Here is a 7,727-nt window from a genome sequence, read left to right as displayed (position 1 = left end):
CTACGACCGGCCGAGGTCACCTGGCAGGCTTGCGTGGTTGAACAACGCATTCGAATCTGGTTCCAGGTCTTGAGCCACAGGGAGAAACACATGTTACTGCAGTGGTGGCGAACCTATGGCATGGGTGCCAGAGGTGGCACTCAGAGCCCTCTCTGTGGGCACTCATGCACAGAGTTCATCATGTGGGAGGGGGGTGGAAAATCACACACACACACATACATCTAGGCTGGCCTGGGCATGATTCTTTATCTGGGAGTAAGCTCGGTTGCTGGCAATGGGGCTTGCTTCTGAGTAAACCCTCCTAGGATCGTGATTCACCCATTTGAAGCGTTGTACGGTTGCTTCACTAAGCTTACTCCTGAGTAACGCAGGCCTCAGAGCCAACCGTTTTAAAAAAAAACTAAAACCTCAGTATTCAGGTTAAATTGCCGTGTTGGCACTTTGCAATAAATAAATGGGTTTTGGGTTGCAATTTGGGCACTCGGTCTCGAAAAGGTTCGCCATCACTGTGTTACTGTGACATGCCTCTGAGTGACAATGTCAGCAATACATGCGGGTTAAACGTTAGGAACTAAACTATCAGACCACACAGCCCAGAACACCCACAACAGCTAGTTTATTCCTTTCCTTAGATCCTGACATTTCTGTTTTATGAGGGTTTTTAAACCTCTATTTTTGGTGCCTTGGCTTTCCACAAACGTGGTGTTTCTCCAAGGATTTTGCCGAAAACTTCATTCCAGCATGATCCTGTTGTGCAAAGATTTTTATTTGAACCGTAAAGCTGGTAGGGAGGGTCTTCGGAACATCAAACGGACCCTGTGCTCTGTTATGTTAATGGGCCTCTTGGTTCTATCCTACTTTCGGTTTCCCACATTCCTTTGAATTGCAGCTTGTAACAAACTAAAGTGCACCCAAGTGCTGGCCTCTGGGGCTATCTCTTTTCGCTGGCCTTGAGACTGAAACATTCCTGTCTTGTTTTACTTTGCCTTTGATGTGGGGTGTGAAAGGGGGGAGGAGGGAAACTCGGGAATAAAAGGCTTCTTTGGCCATACCGTTGTCTGTCAATAAAGGCTACTGATTTGAAATTTAGAGTTTTATATTGGTCTGCAGACCTGGGGCTTGACAAAGGTCTGGAGTCCATGCCCTACGAAGAGAGGCTTAGGGAGCTGGGGATGTTGAGTCTGGAGAAGCGAAGGTTAAGGGGGGGGGGCATGATAGCCATGTTTAAATATTGCAGGTGCAGGAAAAGAAGTTCCACCTAAACTCTAGAAAGAACTTCCTGACCGTCAGGGCTGTTCGATAGCAGAATTCATTTCCTCAGAGAGTGATGGAGTCTCCTTTGGAGGTTTTTAAACAGACTGGGCCATTACAAAGGGTCACTACCTATCTATCCCTCTCCAGGATCCGGTCTGTCCACACTGTAAAAGCCAAGTGGAGACTCTTGCTCACATTATACTTGACTGTCCGAGATATGTGGGTATTAGGAATTTCTCTCCTGGGCGGGTCTTAGACAAATCTGAAAGAGACTCTGACAACTCTGTTGTGGAGCTTTTGTTAAATAACACAGAGGCTGTGCTCTTGGAAAAAGTAGCAAAATTTCTTTTACAAGTGACAGAATTTTCTAAGTAACGTCCAATGCTAGATACAGTTTGTCTGTCTGTGTTTTGAATGTCCTTTTGATTTGTACTTCAGAAATGTCTGTAATGCTCTGGAGCCTATTTTAATATGCCTAATAAAGGTTGTTGTATTAAAAAAACAGAGGCTGGATGAGTATATGTCGGGAGTGATTGTGTGTTCCTGCATTGCAGGGGTTTGGACTTGATGGCCCTTGGGGTCTCTTCCAACTCTATGGTTCTATGATTCTACGACAACAAATTTAGGGATATTTCATTGTTATCTTTGTATTACAATATTTTGGTAAGTAAGTGCAAACTCAGAGTTCACTTTCTCTAAGACTAAAAAGTGAAAATATGAATTAAAAATCCTTCTCTTTTTCCTTGGCTCTAAACTATTGGAGACAATCACCAGGAGATGGTGCTATTCTTTCAAATTTCTGGTGAAAAATGTGTACAAGTTTAGGACGATGGCCACTAACCTGGATAGCTTTAAAAGGGGCTTGGACAGATTTATGGAGGAGAAGTCGATCTATAGCAGTGATGGTGAACCTTTTTGAGACTGAGTGCCCAAACTGCAACCCAAAACCCACTTATTTATCACAAAGTGCCAACACGGCAATTTAACCTGAATACTGAGGTTTTAGTTTAGAAAAAATGGTTGGCTCCAAAGCGCGCGTTACTCGGGAGTAAGCTTCATGGCTTTGCTTTGAAACAACCGTGCAATGCTTTGAATGGGTGAATCACGAACCTAGGAGGGTTTACTCAGAAGGAAGCCCCATTGCCAACAACAGAACTTACACCCAGGAAAGGATCGCATTTAGTTCTTCCCATGAAAATCAGTGTGGTTTAACAGCACTTAATAGGGTTGCCTACATGGTGTGCCCAGCGGCCCAGGCCAGTCTAGATGTGGAGGGGGGCATTTTCCGCCCCCCCCCCACATGACAAACTGTGCACGTGCCCATAGAGAGGGCTCTGAGTGCCACCTCTGGCACACATGCCATAGGTTCGCCACCACTGATCTATAGCTACCAATCTTGATCCTCCTTCATCTGAGATTGCAAATGCCTTAGCAGACCATGTGCTCGGCAGCAGCAGCAGCAGAAGGCCATTGCTTTCACCTCCTGCATGGGAGCTCCCAAAGGCACCTGGTGGGCCACTGTGAGTAGCAGAGTGCTGGACTAGATGGACTCTGGTCTGATCCAGCAGGCTTGTTCTTATGTTCTTAGATATGCTAATTTTCATCTGAACTTGCTGAACTATATGCAGAAGGAGACCTTGGAGTCATTGTGGATAGCTGGGTAAAACATTGATCAGCTGGCCACTACAGTGTAAAGGACAAACTCTATGCAGGGAATTATTAGGAAAGGGATTGAAAATAACATAGCCAATTTTATAATGCCCCTGTATAGATCTATGATGCAACCTCATTTGGAATACTTGTGTAGTTCTGGTCCATATATCTCAAAGAACACAGTAGCACTAGAAAAAGTACAGAAGAGTCATGCCAAAATAAATAGAAGAAGAGGAGGAGGGAGAGGAGGAGGAGGAGGAGGAGTTTGGATTTATATCTCCCCTTTCTCTCCTGCAGGAGACTCAAAGGGGCTTACAATCTCCTTGCCCTTCCCCCATCACAACAAACACCCTGTGAGGTGGGTGGGGCTGAGAGAGCTCTGAGAAGCTGTGACTAGCCCAAGGTCACCCAGCTGGAGTGTGTGGGAGTGTACAGGCTAATCTGAATTCCCCAGATAAGCCTCCACAGCTCAGGCGGCAGACCGGAGAATCAAACCCAGTTCCTCCAGATTAGATACATGAGCTCTTAACCTCCTACGCCACTGCTGCTCCACTTCAAATAAAGGGTTGAAGCTCCTTTCTTATGAGGAAAGTCTGAAAGTCTGGGATTTTTCAGTTGAGAAAAGAGATAAATAGTGACAAGATAGAGGTTTATACAGTTACACATGATGGATGCAGGAGGGCAGAGAGAACTCAGAAGTTAAGCCGGATCTGTACTTGGAAAGGAGGCCTCCAAAGAAGACTCTGCAGAGTAAAGCAATGAAAAAAATCCACCCCTGCTTTATCACTTGCTTTGGCACCACAGGTCACAATAAGTTGGCTGTGACTTGGCAGTGGTTTACACACATACAGCTTTCGAAGTTGTGGCTCCATATTGAAAAAAAATCTTCTCCTTGGGTTTCTTATGGGAGTCTCTTCATATGCTTACCGCCACGGAAATTTACCATCATCTAAAGATCAGACTGTACGACCAGGAATACCAATCTCTCCTGATTGCTGCACAAAGCTCCTGTTCCCCTCTATACTTTGGGATCACACACCCCCCCCCCCGAAATCTAGCCCTGCTATATATTTAGAACAGCTTGTTAATTATAAGTGCAGATGGGTCATGACAAGAGCAAGGTGCAACTCATTCCCCTCTGTCTATCTTCAAGGTCGTTTCCTTAACATCCCACAAAGTGAGTGTTGCTGTCGGTACTGTTGTCCCAACGCTATGGACTCAATCCCTCATATCCTGCTTTGCTGTTCAAGGTATAATGATATTAGAACCGATCTGGGAGCTTTACTACCTCTAGAATTTTTGTTTCTCTCAGACAAACTAAAAATGTCTAAGCTATTGAACAGCCCTAATGTAGAAATTTCTGAAGCAGTCGCTACATTTTTAATCCATGTTCTACGTGATATATAACAATGGTCCTGTTTTTGCACTTGGAATGTATGGCACTTCTGGTTTATGCCTAATAAAGGTTTTTGGATTGGATTGGAATAATTTGGATTGGATTGGAAGAATTTATGTTTTAGTTAGAATGTATATTTATGCCTCAAGAACTCAGGCAATCATAACACAACATGGTAATCCTAGAAGAATTCCTTCCACGGGTTTCAGTTCCCAGAAACCTTTAGGAGTTCAGAAAGCCTCTTTCACCTCTTTCGCCTCTAAAACACCCACATAGTTTTGAATAAACTTTACTACTGCAACAAACACACATTTGGGGCCTTATGCTTTTAATCCACTTTCAGCCTTGTGTAATGGTTATGTTACCTGCGGCCAGGGTAACAATTGATGCTGCTGAACTGAAGCAGTACCAACGGGGCGGCAGCGAATCCCGGCCCAGCAAGAAGAGAGGGATTCCCAATGGAAGTGAAAACACACACAAGAATCTTGAAGCAAGAACACTTTACTAAAACGAATGCCCCAAACCAGTGATGGCAAACCTTTTTCAAGACCGAGTGCCCAAATGGCAACCCAAAACCCATTTATTTATCGCAAAGTGCCAACACGGCAATTTAACCTGAATACTGAGGTTTTAGTTTAGAAAAAATGGTGGGCTCCGAGGCGTGCGTTACTCAGGAGTAGGCTTGGTGGTAGTCGGTGGCTTTGCTTTGAAGCAACCGTGCAACTCTTCCAACGGGTGAATCACGACCCTAAGAGGGTTTTCTCAGAAGCAAGCCCCATTGCCAGCAACCGAGCTTACTCCCAGGTAAAGGATCGTGCTTTAGTTCTTCACATGAAAATCAGTGGGGTTTAACAGCACTTAACGGTTACCTACACTGCTTCCCCAAAACTGCGTCTTAGGTTTAATGCTAATAATGGAGCCCAGTAGCCCAGGCCAGCCTAGATGTGTGTGTGGGGGGGTGACTCTGTTTGCGCGTGCCCACAGAGAGGGCTCTGAGTGCCACCTCCGGCACCTGTGCCATAGGTTCACCACTACTGCCCCAAACAAAACACATGCAACACAATTTATAGGGGAAAAATTCAAACATACAGGAGGAGGGTAAATAATAAAAAGTCCAATTTTCTCATTGGTGGGAGGCAGATCCAGGGGTTGAGCCAGAGTCTTCTCTGCTGTGGGTGATCTCATAGGACCTTATCAGTTTGATCCCATCAGGAAACAAAAGGTGGTAGCCACTGCTAAAGGTGTTCTTCCTGGGTGTGGTTGGTAAAAGCTGTCACAAGTCCAGCTCCCTTTTGTGATGTTTCATGAGTCCTTTGTGTTCAAAATGCAGGAGCATTAAAGCGGAGGGTGTAGCTCCATGAATCAAACCTGGGTGCCTCCAACAGTCACATACACGATGGGGACCTTAAGGAATAAAAAAACCCCTCTAACTACACTACCTAAGTAAATATGGCTAAATCAAATTATAATAACAGTTAATATAAAAGTAATAAAATAAAAGTGTGCTTCTTTGATTTTATTGCGGGTATCAGTTATGACTCACAGTCAAGGGCCACCGGTAACCGATTTCACCCGATAAAATATTATCCATTCAGAACAATTTACGATTCAAACAGAGGGCAAACAAACAGTGCATGAAGACTTCCCCTGATGTGGCCTCCCGGCACTGTGATTCAAAGGTTGATTGCCTCTGAATGTGGAGGTTCCCTTTAGACACAATGGCTGAAGGGATAGACCACTGATAGACCTAACCATCCTCTGTTACAGCCATCTATAACAAGAAGAAGAAGAAGAGTTTTGATTTATATCCCCCCTTTCTCTCCTGTAGGAGACTCAAAGGGGCTCACAATCTCCTTGCCCTTCTCCCCTCACAACAAACACCCTGTGAGGTAGGTGGGGCTGAGAGAGCTCCGAGAAGCTGTGACTAGCCCAAGGTCACCCAGCTGGCATGTGTGGGAGTGCACAGGCTAATCTGAATTCCCCAGATAAGCCTCCACAGCTCAGGCGGCAGAGCTGGGAATCAAACCCGGTTCCTCCAGATTAGATACATGAGCTCTTAACCTCCTACGCCACTAACCTCCTACGCCTCCTACAAGACCGTCACTACACCCTCTGGCAGCAAATTCCACATTTGAACCACTCAGTGAGTAAAGAAGTATTTCCTTTTGTCTGTCCTGAATCTTATGCCGATCAGTTCTAGTCTCTTCGGCAAGGGGAAAAGGTCGGGCTATACTATACCATGATGAAAGATGAGATCGGGCTATACTACACCATTCCTGCTTGGCTACCGGTACTTAAAAAATGGACTGATAACCCCACCCGCAATACAACGCACTCAACCACACCTTTGCATAGCAAGTTCCACCCAAACACTTACTGATTGGTTCTCCACCCTGGGACATGGACAATATACCCCACTAAACTTTCCCTTCTCACTAGACACAGTGTGAAACAGACTTTTCTCTGTGATACACTCAGTGATGGGATTCAAATAATTTAACAACCAGTTGTTTACAAGCACCCTTTAAACAATCGGTTCTGCCGAAGTGGTGCGAACCTGTGAATGCCACCACTGTGAAGATGCCAGCCACAGATGCAGGCAAAATGTTAGGAACAAGAGCTACCAGACCGCGGCCACACAGCCTGGAAAATCCGCCACAACCAATTCCTGTTCTTGTTACCCAAGTCTTTGTTCCATTTCATAGAATCATGAAGTTGGAAGAGACTCCAAGGGCCATTGAGTCCAACCCCTTGCAATGTCGGAACACATGATCAAAGCACTCCTGACAGATGGCCATGAGCCACTGTTTAAAAATCTCCAGACTCCACCACACTCCAAGGTAGTGAATTCCACTGTCGAACAGACCTTACTGTCAGGAAGTTTTTCCTGATGTTTAGGTGGAATCCCTTCACCTAGAACCCATTACTCCTGGTCCTAGTCTCTGGAGCCGCAGGAAACAAGCTTGCTCCCTCACCAACATGATATCCCTTCAGATATCTAAACATGGCTATCATTTGCTGAGAACATTCCTAACATCTCATTATGACTGGAACTGTTACCTCTTTTACTGTGCCCACAGGCACCTTTAACAGTGGACAGACATTTGCGCGGTAAAACGTTTCCAGTGCCAGTAAATCTCCATGCCGGTGAAAGCATCGTTGGTTTAATTTCTGTGTGGTAAGCTGCTGTAGTAGCAAAGACGGGAAGACAGATGGCTGCTTCTTAATCACGGTGTTTAATTATTGGTGTTAAAAACTGTGTTACTACAGACTGCCAAATGCCCATCCTTGTTCTGGGTAAAGCTGCATATAGAAGGAGAAACTGGTGCGCTGCAGCTCGGTATGTACAGAGTCACACTACCTCTTCCTGAAATATCCTGGTCACTAAAAGTCGGGGTAGGGTGGTGAGCAGAGGTGGGATCCA

The sequence above is a fragment of the Sphaerodactylus townsendi genome, linkage group LG08, assembly GCF_021028975.2.
Source record: "Sphaerodactylus townsendi isolate TG3544 linkage group LG08, MPM_Stown_v2.3, whole genome shotgun sequence".
In the NCBI taxonomy this organism is placed as follows: domain Eukaryota; kingdom Metazoa; phylum Chordata; class Lepidosauria; order Squamata; family Sphaerodactylidae; genus Sphaerodactylus; species Sphaerodactylus townsendi.
Note: the sequence above shows the minus strand (reverse complement) of the source record.